Below are 19,463 nucleotides of genomic sequence, written 5' to 3' on the forward strand. Positions count from 1 at the left end.
ACGTGTTTATTTTCTAGCTCTGTCCGCTGAAAGAGTCTCAAAGCAAAGACACCCCAGCAAGCATGAGCACACCCAACACCCAGATCTTGGCCCCTAACATCCTTCCTCACTAACAGAAACCAAGGCTCCCAGGAAAAATGACTGATTTTTCCAGGACTGGGGCAGAAAAGGCCAAGATGAGCCTGAAATACCTCCATCTACCAGAAAGCAAGGAAGTATTCCAAAAAAGATGATGGGGGTGGGTGTAAGGGACCCAAGAGTCAGTTTGACAGGGCTCCCACTGATCACGCTTGGGATAATTTGAACACAGAGATAATTAAGAAATTGTAGTGAACTCGGGCGCCTGGGTGGCTCAGTTGGTTAGGCGACTGCCTTCGGCTCAGGTCATGATCCTGGAGTCCCGGGATCGAGTCCCGCATCAGGCTCCCTGCTCAGCAGGGAGTCTGCTTCTCCCTCTGACCCTCCCCCCTCTCATGCTCTCTCTATCTCATTCTCTCTCTCAAATAAATAAATAAAATCTTTAAAAAAAAGAAAGAAAGAAATTGTAGCGAACTCACTTCTAAAAAATCAGGAGTCCACACCAAAAATAAATGCATAAATAAATAAATGGGGGAGAAAGGAGGGTTGTTGCTCACAGTAGGATGCCAAGTGCCAACTTGTATGGGTGGAGGGATGCTGATTTGGAAAATGACCATACTACAACCACCATAGAGAGGTTGGTAAAGGCAAGAATCATTAATGGATGTCAAATCTAGCAGGGTAACTGCATGAGGAGGAGGATATTTGCATGGCATCTGCCCACAGATTGCTTATCAGTCACAAGGGAAAAATTCCGTCCTGTGGTTGGAATCACATCTCCAGCTAGGGGCAGCTGGAGTTGTGGACCTCTACACGTAACACCCTGTAAAGGCCACTTACATGGAATTCCGACTGGGGGCGAATAACTGAACCTAACCATGAGGAAATATCAGAAACCCCTCAATGAGAAACATTCTATTTCTTCTCGTGGGGGTGGGCCTGTAGTCCATGAAAATGTCAATGTCACAGAAGACAGACAAAGCAGAGGAGCTGCTGGAAATTAAAAGGAATCAAAGAGACACGACAACTCCATGCAATATGAGACCATGGACTGGGACAGAAGGCTATAAAGGACATTCTTGGGCCAAATGACATTTCTAAAATACGTATTGATTGAACCGAAGATAGCATTGATGTGTTCACATACATCATGTCTTAGTGTGATCATGAAATTTGTGTTGACTTCTCCAATCCCCTGAGACAGAAATGTTGTCCTAAAATGACAGTTTGCTCCAGAATATGAAAGAGCATAATAAAGGACAAAGCTTGAAACATGATTTTTATTTGCCTTTGGTTCATAATACTTGGGTCTGGAAAGAAGCTATGAAACGTGATAAAATTTTAGCGAGGTTTGCTCAAATTTGCCGGGCTTCCTTCTTAGCTTAGTGATTAATGCCCCTCTTAAAACATGAAAATTACTCTTGACGTTGCCTGACTAGCAGAGATTCTGGGTCTTAGCAGAATAAATGTCTGTGCTCAAAGTCGTCTTTATTGATTATTTAAGGGGACAAACAAAACCCTAAGGTGCTTCACCTATCAAAGAGCTAAGGTTCTTTATCAGCACGTTGCCTTCTATGTTTATTATTCAAAATTTTATTTCCACCTTGATTAAATAGGTAACCAAAGATTGGTTCCCAGGTACTCCTGATCCTATCTTAATCAAGTATCTGAATCTCTGCTGAGAACTTTTTTATTTTTGCTTTCCTAAAATTGGGTCCTAAATGCAGAAATAAAACCATCAGAGTATCTTTTTCACGAAACACCATCTCTATGATTTTCCCAGCAGATCCCTCCAAAAGCCACACAGGTTTGTTCTCTTGCCTTATAAAAATTAGTGCTAGACACAGGTTTGTGCTTGTAGGAAAGAGTAACGGGGTCAGAGGAGGCTCTCAGCCCGCCCCCATCACAGGTCAGGACCTGTGATGTAACTGTCATCAACAGAAGTATCTCAGAAATGCTGGGCTACCTGGGAGTCTCCCCTGGATCCTCTTTATTTTTTATTTTTTTATAAATATTTTATTTGAGAGAGAGCATGAGTGAGCAGGGGGGTGCAAAGGGAAAGAGAGAATCCTAAGCAGACTCCTCGCTGAGTGCAGAGCCCGACTCGGGGCTTGATCCCATGACCCTGGGATCATGACCTGAGCCAAAACCAGGAGTCAGATGCTCCACGGACTGAGCCATCCAGGTGCCCCTCCCCTGGATCCTCTTCAATGCCCTGGCTTTCCATAATAGTTGTGAACAGAGGTGAACATACTGATCAAACCCCTTTATGAAATAACTCCATCCTGCTTCCTGAATTTCTTTGTACCCTGAGAGCACTGTGCCTCTGTTTGCCCACAAGGGAATCAGTCACCAGCCACAGTCTCAGAATGTTTAGTGGGCCTCAAACTTACTTGTCTAATTCGAACATTCTCTAGGCCAGAGATTCTCAATGGGAGATGTACATCAGAGCTACCCATAAAATTTTATAAGAATAGAGATGTCTACCCCAGACTTACTGAATCTCTCTACTTGATGTTATTGGTTGAAAAAAAATAAAAATAAACAGAATTTTAAAAAAAGATTATGTCTCAGAATAATTATATATTCTATCTTGAGATTTTTTTCCTTTATAAAAATTATGTCTATCCACAGTTATAAATCAGATGTAATATTCAGTGCCTCAAGATAAGCTTAATCATTAGCCCTAGAGACATTTTGTCTACACAACTTTTTGGAATGGTTTTATTACCTTGTTTTGTGTGCCCTGGAGACAACCAGATTTCCTGGGAAGTTACCTTGTTCTGATTATGAGCTCTCATCAGACTGTTCAGATCTGAAAACTCAGTAATAAAGTCACCAGAACTGCTAAGATGTGGCAGGCACAGACGGCCGTTTCTACCACTGGGCCGTCTCTGAGCCCCGGGCCCACACGCCTCCCACAGCCTCGGCCCCCAGGACAAGGCCTAGAAGCTCTTCAGATCCTTGACACTTCACAGAAGAAACCGTTGGGAACAGACTTCTGAGCTCAGACAGCGTTCAGAGCCAAGGTCCAGCGAAACAGAACCCTTCACTTAGGACTAACAGGACTTGGTGGGGGAGGTTATTGTAGACGTTTGTCTGGGGTATGGTTGATGTCTTGCTAATGTTCTATGTTCTGGATACACAAGGAAGCCCCCTCTCTTGTGAGGTCATCTGTAGTCCATAGCAATTTAGTAAAACTACTTTCAGAAGATGAAGTTAAACATTTAAAATGATATGATTTTCACTGAGCCTGGAGAATCCAGAAACTCTTACTTCTCATGGCAAAATATTGAATTGCATGGGTTCAATAAGCATCTGTTTTACTTTTCACCAGGATGCAACTAGACATGTTCACTGCATGTCCAGGGCTGCCCTGGAGGGTTCACTGAATCAGGTAGGACCAGCCACTTCAAGGAAGAAAAATTGCTTTTTGTTATAAATCCATGGCCACTAAGCCCTTCCAGGGAAGCAGCCCTGGGACCAGGCCTTAGAGGGGGAAGGAAGGGCACTCTGGGCAGCCCAGGAAATCAGGAAATTTGGCAGACCTTGAGGAGCGAGCAATTTCCCCCAAATTTGTAGGTGCTCTGGGGCAGAGAGCTTCTTGGTCTTGGTTTTGACGCCTCCGGAAACAGAGGCATCTGAAGGCCAATCTGAGATTCCAGGCGGAGACTTCCCACCACGCAGACTCAAGAGGGCCTGCGTGGTGAACGGGCGCTCCGGCCACACCTGCGCAGACAGCCACGCCAAATCTCGGGAGACCATCCTATGCTGCGCCCAGGGGTAGTCTTTCCTGGGGACTAGCCACACCCTGCGGAGCAGGGAGCAGGGGAAACAGAGGCTCCTGTGAGTCCTGACTGAGACCCCGGGGACAGCTCTGCTCTCCTTCCTGGCTGATTTGCTCTGAACTCTGCAAAGCGTAGAAACGGATACTGATGCAAACTCCCTGCTTCTGCTGGCCTTCCATGATGGCCCGCCGTTTGCGGGGGGCCCCAGACATCTCCAGGTCCTGGCCACACAGGCTCTACTGACTTCCCATGCAATGGAACCCTCCAGAATTTCCGGGGTTGCCCCAACACCCAGACCTTGTTTCTCCATGCATCCACCACACATTCTTCCCGAACTAGACCCGAACCCAGAACTTCTGACTCCTGTCCCTTTATTTCATGGAGAACCACAGAGCATCACAATGCGACCTCAGAATTTTCTCCTCCGAAGTGCGTTCCTTCCCATACTCTCTTGGGCCGTGAGGTAAGCGAGGGCAGGGGCTAAAGATTACAGAGGATGGGGACTCTTCTACCTCCTGTGAATGTGAGGAAAGCCGGGCAGCGCTGCCCGGACCCATTCACCGGCCTGCATTGCGAGGCTGGTGCTCTGCCGGCCGAAAGGCATGCGAGCACTGCAGTGTGGCATTGGTGGGCCATCTGCCTGGTCCAGCCAGCTCCCGTGGCACCTCTGCACCCAGCAGAGGAGATGTCAAATTGTCCAAAAAAGGGGCGCAGGGACCTCACAGCCACCCGCCAGGATGCCTTTGTTTCCCCTGCAACCTGGGGACCCACGGGAGAGGCCTTTTCCTGAAGCCTGATTGCTCCTTGAGAGGAGGCAGGGCCCTGGGAGACACAGTGACTCAACCACTGAGGACCTCGGGGAATTTGCTTCGGTGGGACAGCTGAGGAGAGCTGGCCACGTGCCCTACTGGTGGGACAGATGTTGGAGAGGGATTTTGTCCTGCTCTCTGGCAGAGAATCCCAGAAGGCCCCGTCCAGGGATCTCATCTCCTTCAGGTCACAGGGCTGTTTTCCTGATCTTCATGCACTCAGCGTTTAGCACTGGCCTTATACCATTTCCTGGTTTTTAGAAAACCTTTCCCTGCCCTGCCTCTGGGGAAGGGAGCTCCTGGAGGCCAGGGCTGTCTCCTTGATGGCCAGGAGCAGGGCCCACCGCAGGTCTGAGCATGATGGTGGTGAGCACAGGGACATCCAGCCATTGGGTACCACAGCCGGGAACCTGCTATTTAGTGCAGGGGAGTAAGAACTACCTTCTCCACTCTACAGATGAACAAACAGAAGCCTAAAAGGATGAGTGACTCAAGCCCGCTCCCTCTGGAGGTGAGGAGAACCGCCACGGTCCCCAAAAGACTGAAGGAGAGAAAGAGGAGAGAGGGAGGGAGGGAGGATGGACCACAATGATGGGAACTTGCTAGTTCGTTGTGTCTCTCCCCAAAAGCGGTAATGTTTCTTCTGAACTAGGAAACATTCTCTCTGCAAATTCCCAGTGATGTAGAACTGTGCCGCCCAATACCGCAGCCACCAGCTAGAGACACGTGGCTCGTAAGCCTCGGAAACGTGGCTGGTCTGAACCAAGAGGTGCTGTAGAAGACACATGGCTTTTCAGAGGCTTAGAATAAGAAACAAGGATATAGGGCGCCTGGGTGGCTCAGTTGGTTAAGCGACTGCCTTCGGCTCAGGTCATGATCCTGGAGTCCCGGGATCGAGTCCCGCATCGGGCTCCCTGCTCAGCAGGGAGTCTGCTTCTCCCTCTCCCGCTCCCCCCTCTTGTGCTCTTTCTCTCTCTCACTCTCTCTCTCAAATAAATAAATAAAATCTTTAAAAAAAAAAAGAAACAAGGATATAAAATAACGTATTGATGATGCATTTCAACCACACGATCAAGGGGCAATATTTTGAATGGAGTTAAATCTACTGTTAAACCTCCTCTCACTGGTCTCTTTATTCGCCGTGTGGCTAGGCGACACTCTCGTTCCATCTCAGATGGGCAGAGCTGCTCCAAAGACACGAATGAGGCTTGTGTTCATCTCGGTGTCTTGCTAATGTCTGCAAGAGGGGACACCACAGGTCCTGAGTGAGATTCTGGCCCCCTCACGCTGGCCACGCACCCAGCCAGCCAGCAGCAGGTATGCCGAGAGCCTCCTCTGCTCGAGCACTTGCTGGGACACATGGAAAAGCAAGATGCCCCCCACCCTGGGGTTCAAAACCTCACAGGGATGGGTCCTGTGGTGGGCAGAATAATGGGCCCCCAAAATGTCCACACCTTAAACCCCAAGATGTGACTGTTAGGTTACCTGGCAAGAGGCGATTAGGGTTCTAGTCAGCTGAGCTTATAAGATGATCCTGAATTATCCAGGTGGGCCCGGGGTCATCCCAGGGGCCATGGAAAAGTCAAGTCTGGGTGCAAGAAGCAGCAGCCCCTTACTGGCACGACCCCAGCCGTGGCCCATGAGCTCCAGGCAGCACTGTATTTTGAGGGGGAGGCAGCCCAGGATGAGCAGGGCTCTGGACGCGGTAAGCAAACTGATCTGAAGCCCCTTGCCCCACCCCCCATTCCCTGCTCACCCGACTTGCCTGGGAGGATCCTGAGGCCACTTCCATGGACTCTTCCCCACCCCCAGACAAGGGACAGGGCTGCTTCCCTCCCAGCAATGACAACTAATTCAGAAACTATTCCATCCCCTCACTTGAAAGCCTCTCAAAGAGGGCTTGCAATCTGTTCCAGCGACATGCAAGCATTCTCGTCCCCCAACTTTTAGACTTTCCTTTGAAGTCCGCAGGGGAGAATCCGCGCACCTGTGCTCAGCTCATTCTGCTACCTACGGTCTCCATCCCCGGGCCTTGCATTTGGGCCCCCTGACCACGTAGGCCCAGCACCCCTCCTGGCCCCTCCCTCCCAGCCCAAGCCAAATGCTTAATTCACACAGGACACAATTAACCAACACCGAATGCCCCACAGTCAGTATCAAGCGCTGAGTAAATAGGACATTCGGTTGGAGAACATTCCGGAGGTTCTGGAAGCCCAAAAGTTTTCTGGGCCTTGCGCAAAAAGTTCTCCCGAGCGCCTCCCACGATCCACCTGCACAAAGCTTCACTGAGCACAGACTCCGGGAAGCGGAGGGCAGGCCCAGTGCTGGGCTCTGGGGGTAGAAGCCGAGCTCATGACCCCTGCCCTCTGTTACTGCCCTGGAGCCGGGTCCTGTGAGGACTGAGGGCTCTGGCCTGCGCTGCCAGCATCAGGCGGGCCACCTCGGAAACTTCTGGAGGGAGGGACCCGTCTCTGAGGCTATGCTAGCAGCCGAGGGGCCCTGCCCACCAGGCCAGGGAGGCAGGAAGTGTCCCCTCCAGAGGGCCGGTGGCTGGGACTGTGGGAGCCTGGTCTCCCGTGGGTGCAAACCAGCCTCCTGCCCACAGAGCAGGCCATCGGTGAACACCATCCCTCAGTGTCCCAGCTCAGCCTTTTGGGCTGAATTTCTCGATACTTTTCTTGGAAGCTGTCTAGTACGTACCAGAGAAGAGTCCGAACAAAGCAGCTAAGAGCAGCAAGGAATACCCTCTCAGCTCTCTGCACAGATAACCCAGGCGGACACACCGCGGACACTGCCTTGAGCATGCTCGGGAAGGCCCAGACCCGACCTTTCCAGCGGTCCCCGAAGGTGCAGAAGCGGGGCTGCGGGCACGTGTGTCAGAGGTGATTGGCAGCCCTCGGGGGAAGCTGCATCTGTGCCGTGTTTGTTATAATTGGTTTCCCGGCCCTGCCTCTTGATTAACTGCACACGTTCCTCGTGACAAAAGTGACACGCCGGTGCCTTTCGATTAATCCTAAAAGTCGTGTTAGTGAGCAGAACCCAAGCCGGGAGCAGGACCCCTGGGTCGTTTCTCACGGGGAGGTCCGGACAGAGCGGCTTCTTGGAACTGCACACATCACTGTGTCCACGCAGTGACAGTTTTCCTGATCCGCCAACTCACCACACACTTCAGAAAGAGGTTGCCTGAAGATCCTTGGCCGCCTGAGTTGGATTCTGCAGAGGAGGGAGAAAGGGCTGCTCAAAGAAGGGCTGGAATTCAAACCAAAAGCTCAAGGCACCAACAAACACCAAGATGGGGGCGGAGGGAGGTTTAAGGCGAGACAGGACATGGGCATGATACCAGAGTGTCTCCCCCAAATATTCGTGAGTGACAAAGAGGAAGGTCAACATATCAACAGCACGAACCCCCTGATGCGATGCACGGAAGGATTCCTCCCCCAAATCTGTGACCTTGATCTAGTCAGAAGGACTCATCAGACAAATCCAATTTGACAGACATTCTACAAAACCCCGAACGGTGTTCTCAGAAAGGGTCCTGGTCGTGCCGGGAACGGAGAGACTGACAAACGGTCGCAGACCAGAGACCAAGGATGCGGGGTCCTAGGCGGGAAGAAGGACCTGAGAGGAGGAGCTGATGCCCTTGGACCAGAGCCTGGGGCTCAGGGCGCAGCGCCGGTTTCCCTGGTTTGGGTCCTGGTGCCGCCGCCGTGGCGCTCGCTGTCCCTGAGGAGGCAGATTCTGTGCCACAGCGAACGCGGGAGCTCCGCCAACTGTCTCTGGGATTCTTCTGTGAGTCGACAATTCTTTCATAAGAAAGTTTTTCAAATGTTAAAACACACACACACACAAAGGCCCCGCTCTCCCCCAGCTAAGGTGCCGGGCTCCTGGGGTGGGGGCACCCCCAGCTGCCGCCGGCCCCCGCATCTCCTCCCTGCCTGTCTCCACCAGGCATCCCCTGTCAGTGTGTTGACCCGTCTCCTGCGTTGGAATTGCAAAGAACACTGTTGTCAGCAGAGCAAAACCATTGATTTTCTGCCCATCCATCCACGGCCGAATGCATCCCGGGTCTGAGCGAGAGGGACACAGGCCCCAGAGCCCCGCATTCTCCTCCCGGGAGCAGACAAAACGTTTTCTTCCCCGTGAATCACGTTTCCCGGGAAGTTAACTTCCTGGGACAGAAAGGGTGACAACTTTGGTCCTAAGAGGAACTTCGGGAAGCCCAGGGATGAGGGACCGTGCTCAGCCGTGTTTCTGGGGCCTGAGCCCTGGGAGCAGGAGCATCATCCCAGGGAGGACACGGGGTCCGCCCGCAGGGGACGGGACGGGCCGGGCAGGCGGGCAGCAGGCACGGCATCCTTGGCTCTTGGCCGGCTCTTGGCCCTTAAAACAGGACCTGCGTGTGCACGCTGTGCAGGGGGATGTTAACGGTGCGTGTCCCCAGGGAGAGGAAAGAGGCTCAAGAGCAGCGTCTGTGAGATGCGCAGCGCCCCACCGCAGCCGCCCCAGGCAGCCAGAGGGGTCTGGGCGCTAGGCGGGGCTGCCGCAAATGTTTGCACAGGTGAGTACAATTCAGAAAAGAACGTCAGCTGAAGCGTTCCGACGGGGCGGGGAGGAGAGAGATGGTTCCAGGCAAGAACCTCGGCCCGTGTTCACACATTGATCCTGCTGGGTCGTCCCCCAGGAGCTGGCCATGGAAAGGCTTTGGCCCCCCCAGAAGCTTTCGGTGCGAGGCCTCAAATTAAGAACCAATATTACATACTGCCTTGACGTCTGACAGCAGGGAGCCTGGAAGGGCCTAACAGCAAGCCCCTCCCCCCTCTGCCCCGACTTCCATGGAAAGGTCGTCCTTATCAGACGGAGCACAGCTCCCACCTGTCCCTGAACGCCGGCTTCACATCCCTTGCGGGCCCATGAGATGATTCGAGCAAGCACAGCACGTCCTCCCATGGGAACAGGGGGAGGGAGCACCTCGCCCTCCTGCTTCTACAGCCTACCATCCGCAGCCCCTCTGGCTCACTCTGTTCCCAAGCGCCACGGCCGTGGCCCTGCGTGACTTGGGCCGTTAGGACACGGTCTCTTCTGTCCAGTACCAGGTGCTGGGTGTCCACCATCCCCAGAAGCCAAGGGCAGGCATGCCTCCCTCATGAACGGGGGGGATAGGAAATAGCTAAGACAGGCCTCGGGTCCCTAAATCCATCTGACGCTAGGGTTCTCAGCCGGGGTGACCTTGCCCCCTGTGGGATGCTCTGCAATGTCTGGAGACTGGCACCTGGTGGGTCGGCCCAGGGATGCTGCTCAACTCCGCGCGGGGCCCAGGACAGCTCCCCCGTGGAGACCCGTCAGCCGCACCAGGTGAGACCCGCAGCTCTGACACCTGTTGCTGGTTGATCAGCCACGCTGGGTGCAGCTGATGCCTCCCTCCTGGAGAGACTTTCTTCCCTTGGATTCCAGAATGGCATCCTCCCCTGGATATCCTCCTGTGTCCTCCCTCCCACAGCCGACTCCCGCTCAGACCCCTGACTCTAAACACCAGGCGGCCCCCGAGGCTCAGTCGTCCTTTCTTCTCTGTCCCATACATAACCATCACTCCCTGCATTAGTGAGAAGTTAGACTCCCCTCTGCATGCTGGTGCTCCCTAATTAACATCTCCTAGAAATTCTCTCTTCAACTTCTTGAGGTTTGTGTATCCAGCTTGTCAAAAGGCAACCCACAGAAGGCTGGGAGAACATATTTACCAATCATATATCTGGTAAAGACTCCTATCTAAACTTTATAAAAAGCTATTAGAATTTTTTTTTAAATGGACAACCCATTTTAAAAATGAGCAAATGATCTCAATAGACATTTCTCCAAAGAAGACGTACAAATAGCCAATAAGCACACGAGATGATGCTCCCCATCATAGTCATTGGGGAAATGCTAATCAGACCCACAGTGAGATACCCCCTCACACCCACTAGGACAGCTGAAATCAAAATGTCAGATGAAGCAAGGGTCGATGAGGACATGGAGAAAGTGGAACCCTTATACGCCACCCGTGGACATGTAAAATGGTGCAGCCACTTTGGAAAACAGTCTGACCGTCCCCCTAATTATTAAACCTTAATGCTGCATAATTCAGCAATCCCAAGGAGTGGTCCTAGGAACATATACAAGCAAAGGGAACACAATCATGTGCTCACAAACTTGCCCATGAATGTCCCCAGCAGGGTTATGCATAATAACCAAAAAGTAGAAGCAGTGCAAATGTCCATCAGCGGATGGATCAACAAAATGTGGGAAATCCACACAGCGAATCCATTTACTCAGCCATAAAAAGGAATACAGCCCTGATACTCCCTAAGACATAAATGATCCTTGAGCACATTGTGCTCAGTGAGGGAAGCCAGACACAAAAGGCCACATATTGTATGATTCCACGTATATGAAATGTGCAGAACAGGCAAATCCACAGAGACAGAAGAGGTCGGTGGTCACCAGGAGCCAGGAAGCAAGGAATGGGGAGTGATTGCTAGTGGGTATGAGACTTCTTTCGGGGTGATGAAAATGTTTTAGAATTGCTTGTGGTGATGGATGCATAGCACTGTGGATACGCCAAAATACTGAATCACATTCTTCAAATGGGTGAATACAAAAGCAGATATGAGAATCCAGCTGTCTTCCGGAGTCTTCCGTGAAGCCAAATAGTAAAAAGACTTGCAGGGCGCCTGGGTGGCTCTGACAGTTAAGCATCTGGCTTCGGCTCAGGTCATGATCCCGGGGTGCTGGGATCGAACCCCACGTCGGGCTCCCTGCTCAGCAGAGAGTTTGCTTCTCCCTCTCCCTCTGCAGCTCCCCCTGCTTGTGCTCTCTGTCTCTCTGTCAAAAAAATAAATAAAATCTTTAAAGAAAAAGACTTGCAAAAATATAAAACCAAATCACCCTTCTCGCTAATTCTGGTGGGTTTTTTTTTTTAATAAAGTTATCTTTCATAAAAACATGTTACTTATAGTTAACCACTAATGGATTTATTACTGTTACTTTATTTTCTTTAATTTTTTATTATTGTTATTTTTAAATGCATTAATAAATATTTTAAATTTTTCTCAAGTTCAATTTCTAATATGATAAAGATTGGTGGATTTACCCAGAACTAGCTTGATGGGTGTGGCCCTGTGCAATCACACAGGGCCTCCTGCTCAGAAGGACCCCACATTTGGGGGTACGTGGGTGGCTCAGTGGGTTACGTGTCTGCCTTCAGCTCAGGTCATGATCTCGGGGTCCTGGGATCAAGTCCCGCGTTGGGCTCCCTGCTCAGTGGGGAGTCTGCTTCTCCCTCTCCCTCTGCCGCTCCCCCTGCTTGTGCTCGCTCACTCTCTCCTTCTCTTTGACAAATAAATAAAAATCTTAAAAAAAGGGGGGGGACCCCACTCTTGGCCTTGATACTCTGCTCTCACTGTCTTAAAATTCTTTTTTTTTTTTTGTAAGTGAAGTCCAACGAGACAAGAACACATGCGCTGGGCCCTGGATTCTCAGCATGCAGGCTGCCTCCCGCCACCTCAGTGCCTACCTCAGACACCCATGCCTCGGCCTTCTGGCACCTTGGACCCGCCCTTCGAGTCACCAGGTAAAATACAGGATGCACAGTTAAATTCAAATTTCAGAAAGAAAATGTCTTAAATATAAGTATATCCCAAATATGACATGGGACATACTTATGCTGAGAATTATTTGTTTATCCAAAATTCAAATTTAACTAGGCATCCTGCATTTTCACTTACTAAATAAAAAACTCTCCCCACCTGCCTCCTCCTCCCCACCCTGCCCCCACAGCCGCCCAGAGACTGAGTCAAGTGGCCCCTGGGTTCCTGTGAGGGCCTCAGTCACCCCACACGTGTCCTAGGCCAGCTCTGTGCGTTTCTTCCTCCTTTCAACCTTCTGAACCTGCTTCACCTACATTGGCTCTCTGGGTACAGCTGGATCCCCCTCTGCACCCTTGATGTTGAGCGCACAGCCCATCTGCGCATTCGGCACTCCCTCCGCGAGCTGGAGGTGCTCTGGCCCATCAGCCCGGAGACACAACCCTGTCCCACACCCAGACTGAGGGGGGCTTCTCCCAGCCCAGGGAGCTCCATCATCCTGCCAAGAGGAAGGCTGACAAAGTTGTGCTCACTCCTGCATATTCAAAGCCACCTGAACTTGGAGCTAAAAGAGACCATTAAAACCAAAAAGCAGAGGGAAGGGGGATAGGGGACAAGAGGGAGCCAGGAAATGGGGTTGACGCAGAGGGGTTAAGACGTCAATGCCCACACCTGGTTCTGGCCAGACTTGCTGCGTTTTATGAAGCCACCCATTCCCTCCCCCTCCTCTCAGAAGTAGGATGTGGCTCTGATTTTTTTTTGTCTAGTATGGGTGGAAGGGTGTTAGAGCCTCCAGCATTCTCTCCCGGCGTATCCTTGGCTGGGGCAGGGACAGACACAGAAATCACCCCAGGATGTGAACAGAGGAGGGGGCCCAGGCGAATGCCCACCTAGGGCCAGTCAGCCCCCCACAGCCTCACCAGCACCCCTGGGACCCTCTCTGGAGACCAGCCATCCCCGTCTGACTTCTGGAAAAGCCCAGCTCCCACCTCCTCCTGGAAACCTTTGCTGCATGACCCCGCCTTCACCCCCTGCCTCCCCCGGCACCCCCTTGGGCCCCACACACCCAAGCAGCATCCTGAGAAAGGGAGGCTCTGGGCTCCAGGCCAGACAGATCTGGGCTGAAGGCCCGGCGGGGGCTTTCCTCTGCTGCGTGGGCTTCAGCGAGGCACCTGGGCCCTCAGAGTCTCCGTTCTCTCCTCCCAAAAGGGAATGATGGTTACACTCACCTCTCAAAGCCGTTTAAGGCTGCCAAGAAACAGTCCATGCATCCACGGGAATGATGGGCCCTCGGTAAGCATGCAGGAAGCCAGCGGCCTCAGCAACACTGTCCTGGTCAGGACCCCGGTGTCAGCTCCCCGGTGTGCTTGTCATGCTCTCAGCCACGCCAGCTTTCTCCCCGTGTCTCATGCTGCCCGGCCCTGGGAGCTGGAGCTGGGCTTTCCCTGGAGGAGAGGAGGGTGGGGGGATGAGCACTGCAAGCTCTAGGAGAGCCGTCAAGGTGGGGGTGGGGGGACACAGGCCAGCTTCCTGCAGCCCCGGGCGCGTTCCGGCTTCTTGAGGGTTTAGTCACGTCAGCAGCCCTGGGGAGGAAGCCCAGCCCAGGGGGCTGCTCTCAGGGTCTCTGCTCACGGAACCCACAGAAAGGGGGCTTCCTACAGGGGCTGCAAGGCCGACCTGCTGCTGTACCCCCCACCCCGGGTCTTACTCTCCAGGAGCTTCCTGCCAATCAGCCTTTTCTTCCCTCTTTACAGGAGGGAAACGCAGTCTGGAGGTCCCCTGGGCGTCTCCGTCCCAGTGTCTATGCAGCCGTGTCCAGGGGGCCTATCCCACGTCTAGACGGAAGGAGACGGTGCTCTGCCCCCAGAGACTCGACTTCCATCAGAAACGAGATGCACACACCTCAGGCTGCAGGTGAGGGACTTGAATGAAGAGAGAAAGGCCAAGTCTGCTTCTCTGTGCCAGCCGGGGGAGCGAGGGGTGGGTGAGGCCCAGCCCTCAGCCCAGCCTCAGGATCAGCGGGGAGCTTGTTATGCAGAAACCCACGGCCCCACAGACCTGCAGAGACACCCCCGAGTGTGCAGTGCAGCCAGGCTTGGACGGCCGGGGACACCCTGCCTGACAGCAACAGGGGACAGGCCCCAAACGGAGGAAACCCAGCAGGTAGAAACGGGCAGCCAAGGGAGGTTAGGTCACTGCTGCCCTCAGACGCCGAGTCTTATGCCTCAGAGCCCCCAAACAAAGACAGATCGGGTCACTGCTTGGTGTCCATGATTGATAGAATGATGGCTCCCCAAGGGGTCCACACTCTAATCCCTGGAACCTGTACCCACATGCCTTATATGGCAAAAGAAACTCTGCAGATGGGATTAAGTCAAGGATCTCGAGGTACTGGATGATCCTGGGTTATCTGGGTGAGCCCAGTGTCCTCCCAGGCGACCTCAGAAGTGAGGTCAGAGAGAAACAGGACAGAGCATCAATCCGGGGAAGGTCAGGGAGATCTGAGGCACGAGAAGGACTCCTGCCCACTGTTTCTGGCTTTGCAGACGGAGGAAGGCCAGTGGCCGAGGAGTGCAGCTGGTACCCCAGAAGCTGGGACTGGCCCTCAGCTGGCAGCCAGCCCAGAGACGGGGCCTCAGTGTTGCAACTGCCAGGCACTGGGTTCTGCCAACAGCCTGAGCAGCAACCAGACTCTCCCCAAGTCCCCAGAATGAACGCTGCCCTGCCCATGCCCTGATTTTAGCCTGGGGAGACCCTGGCTGGACTTCTGACCTCCAGAACTGTGGGATAACACATTGGGGTGCTGTAAGATGCTGGGTTCGTGGTGCTTTGTTAAGGCAGCGATGGAGAAAGGAGAGGGGCTTCCCGTTGGCAGCAGCCCCTGACGGGAAGCCCTGCCTCTCTCCCCCGTTGGGGACCCATGGGGTTACAGAGGCCCTGCGGCGTCCGCCACACTCAGGCAGCCCCTGCCCGGCGCCAACCAGTGTCCAGGACCCACACAGGGTGGGCGAAGCTCAGGCTCTCCTTCTCCAAGCCTGGTTAGTGTCCTGGGGTGGCCTCAGCAAAGTACCACACGCTGGGGGGCTTTAACCCCAGATCTGATCTCTCACGCTCTGGAGGCCAGAGTAGGAAACCAGGGTGCTGCAGAGCTGGGCTCCCCTAAAACCCGTAAGCTCATTCCTGCCTCTGTCCTCACATGGCCGCTTCTCTGTGTCTCTTCCTATAAGGACACCAGGCACTGGATTTAGGGCCCACCAGGATGCTCTCATCTTGAAATCCTTAACTAACTACAACTACAAAGGCCCTATTTCCAAACAAGGTCACGGTCACAGGCTCTGGGTAGACATGACTTTGGGGGGGACCCTATACACCCAGCGGAGACCCTTGTGGCACGTCAGTTCCCATGGCCTCCCTCCCTCCCTCCCATAGGCCTGAGTTCCAGCCTCAGTTTCCCACTCTGCCCACGGACAGGGCTGTGAGGGGTTCCTTCACAGAGGGGGACCTTGGGCCCTGAGTCAGCTCTGCCTGAGCCACACAGAGCCTGTGACAAGACTAGAAAGCTTCTGGGGCCGCACACACCCTTACACACCCCCTCACAGTTGCTGGACGAGGAAGCACAGCACTCCCGCCGTTGTCTGCCAGTTCTGGGTGACATACTACAGGACAGCCCCAGGCACGGCCGGCAGGACATGTTCGTCCTCCCCTGCCCTCCCTGCCCTCCTGACCCCAGGCTCTGCCCTGCGGACACGGGCACATCTCCCCATGGCCTGAGGACCTGTGTCTTAAAGCCCTGTGTCTACCATGGGAGAGGGAATAAATGTTCGTTTCTGGCGGGGATTAACACTGAGCTTATGATACTTAATAAAAACCAGACTGCACCCCACAGCGTCTCACCCGGAGTGGCACCAGCCTTCCCAACCCTTCTGGGGAGGCGCGGCAGGGTAGGTGACCTGGGCGAGCTGCCCACCCACGTGGGCCCACAGGCAGGAGCCACTGGTGCAGATGGAACCACCAGCCTTTAGCTTCCAGATCCTTCTCCACACCTCCCAGTCCAGAAAATGAGGGTGGCATGAACCTTGTCTGAGGCTGGCTCCTCACTTCCGGAACATTCTTCCTGACTGGCCCACCCTGTTGTATTCATTTCCAATGCTGCGTAACAAACGAGCACAAATCCAGCAGCTTAGAGCAGCACCCACTTACAGCCTCGCTGTTCCCGTGAGTCGGGAGTCCGGAGCTTCCCATCCAGGTGTTGGCCAGGGTAGTGTCTGAGGTCCCAGGGATCCTCCCAAGCTCACGTGGTTGTTGACAGAATTCATTTCCTTTTTTTTTTTTTTAAAGATTTTATTTATTTATTTGAGAGAGAGAGAATGAGAGACAGAGAGCACGAGAGGGAAGAGGGCAGAGGGAGAAGCAGACTCCCTGCTGAGCAGGGAGCCCGATGCGGGACTCGATCCTGGGACTCCAGGATCATGACCTGAGCCGAAGGCAGTCGCTTAACCAACTGAGCCACCCAGGCGCCCGACAGAATTCATTTCCTTGCTTTTGTAAAGACTGAAGGCCCTGGTTTGGGCTCGCTGGGCCAGGGCCACCCTCGCTCGAAGAGGCAGCCTGTGGCCCCTCCCATCGGGGCCCCCCCAGCTGCTCACAGCAGCCAGGCCAGCAAGGGGGTCACTGTGACTTCTGCCCCTGCCTTCCTGACCTGTTAGGGACTATGAGTGCCCCCCAAAACTCCTATATTGAAACCCCAAGCCCCCAGGTGTCGGCCACACCTGTCCTCCCGAGATACGGCTCTGAGGGGGTGTCCACCTAATCCCCTCCCACTGCAGCTCGGGCATCGCAGCTCAGCCGTGAGCAGGTGAACCGAGGTTTGCGTGCTCTGCCAGCTCCCGTCACGCACATGGCCCGACGCAGCCTCGGTTTACCCATCTGTGAAATGGGGTTAATAACACAGCTACCTGATGGAGAAATAGAATAACACTGATGAGCGTCTGCCTGGTGCGGGCCCCACGCTGAGAGCTCTCACATGTTCTTCTGGGTGCAGGAAACACTAGCGGGCATTTTTCTCATCGGCCTCTGCCTCCTTCCCTTCTTTCCCTTTCTTTCTGACTCCCCAAACTTGTGGGGTTTTCTGAGCACATCACACGAGGCCGTGGACTCCCGAGGCACAAAGGCATCCGGGTTTGTTTCTTCTTGCTCTTCTGGGCCTGCCTGCAATCTGCACCCCGGCAATGCTCCCTCCCAGCCTGTGTGTCTCCCCTCTTTGCACCCAGCAGGACCAGCCCCCCCGTACACCCTCTGTATAAGAGGGCTCCCCACCCCACTCCCCAACCTAATCCAGACAGTGACACCGGGGCTCAGACAGTTTCCAGATGCTTCTCCCAAACAGACGTGTGGCCTGCTGCAGCGTCGCTCCGTCTCCCATCCTCTCGTGGAACACGGGCTTCCCCTTCAGTGGCTGGCCGAAGGGTATGTCTCCAGACAGGCTCTCCATCAGATGCCCTGTCCTTCCTCTTGGAAGCCGGAAAAGAGGCAACAGGGTCGGACCCATGGTGGCTGTCGATCCTCAGGGCTCGGAGCTGCAGCGAAGGGCCGGGAGCAGAGAGGCAGTGAGAACAAGATACCCAATTGTTCACTGCCTGACTGCGGGTCCGCTTGCCCCTTCCTCAGGATACTTGAGTAGGAAATCCTCCTAGCAACCGTTTTGCATGAACTGTCTTGCTTGATTGACTTTTCATACGGCTCTTCCAGCAAAAAGCACGTGCAGTTGTGGTTCAGATTAAGCAGTATAAAAAAATCTCTCGGCCTCAAAGCCAGGAGCTTGGCTCTGAGGGGGAGCAGAGTCCCCGGCCTCTTGTCCCTGGCAATCTGGGCAGTGCCCGTGCTGGGGGTCGAGTTAGAGGAGTCTCACCATTTCTGAAGGTGGGGCCGAACATGCCAGGGGCACAGGGCTCAGGGGCAGGGCCGTCACCTGAGGCTGGGCGGCCTACAGGTGCTCGTGCATCTGGAGGGTCTCCTGAGCACTGATGGCCGGCTGTCATCAGAGTCCCCCTCAAGCCAGGCCTTCGGGCATTCTCGGCCAGGCTCTGCCCACAGCCCGTTTGGAGATGTAGCCCTGGCACCCTTGTCCAGAGGGCAGTGCTGCTTCTGAACCCCAGCAGACTGGCTCCAGGAATCAACACGGGCCGTGCCCAGCATGCCCACTCTCAACCCCACCTGGGGTTTTGAACAAACCTCTTCTGCTCATGCCAGCTTGTCCAGCACAGACTATGCCCCCGGATTATTCCACAGGAGCCCCCCCCCCCCCCGCACTCACCAGCTCTGTCCTGGGAGCAGCCCGGGGTCTCCAGGAGGTGCAGGGGAGGATGAGGTGGGCAAGGCCAGCCCCTGCCAACTTGGCCTCCCCAAGCAAGGGTCCACAGAGGGGCTGCTGCTAGTGGGCCCTGGGCCGTGAATACATGCCCGGCCCAGGACCCCGGCTGCAGAGCCGCCCCCTCGGCCGTCACAGGAGGAAACCTCACCCTTGTGCCCCTGAACTTCCCTCAGGTTACATCTGTGGTGGGCACTCCTCGATGAATCTTTCATGTCCTGGGAAAATTAATAACCCATCCCCATACGCCAGAGTTTTCTATGAAAGTCCTTTTTTTAAAAAATTGAGATGAAATTCACGTTGAAGGAAATCACCACGTTTAAGTGAACAATTCCGTGGCATGTGGTACCTTAGTGCTGTGTGATCAGCACCCTATCTAGTTCCAAAACACGCTCTCCTCCCCGCAAAGGGAAACCTAAGCCCATCCCTCCCTGGGCGCCTGGCACCCACCACTCTGCTCTCTGTCTCTGTGGATTCACCCGTCCTGCACGTCTCACATAAAGGCAATCGTACGATATGCGACCCTTTCTGTCTGGCTTCTCTCACTTACCTACTATTTCCAAGATGCGTTCACGCTGTGATGCGTATCAGAGCTTGAACCCTTTTCATGGCTGAAGAAGAGCCCAGTGCATGAGGAGACCATGTTCTGTGTATCTGTTCTTCTGTGGATGTTTCCACCTTTGGCTCTTGTGAGTCATGCGGCCGTGGACATTGTGCGCGTTCTCATCTGTACACCGGTTTGTAAACCTTCCGGGTACATACGTGAAGGGCCTGCTTTACACTCATGGTTTTTCTTTTTTCT

This window comes from Mirounga angustirostris, unplaced genomic scaffold (genome assembly GCF_029215605.1).
Source record: "Mirounga angustirostris isolate CCGP_5_RB_7025 unplaced genomic scaffold, mMirAng1.0.hap1 SCAF_5, whole genome shotgun sequence".
NCBI lineage: Eukaryota > Metazoa > Chordata > Mammalia > Carnivora > Phocidae > Mirounga > Mirounga angustirostris.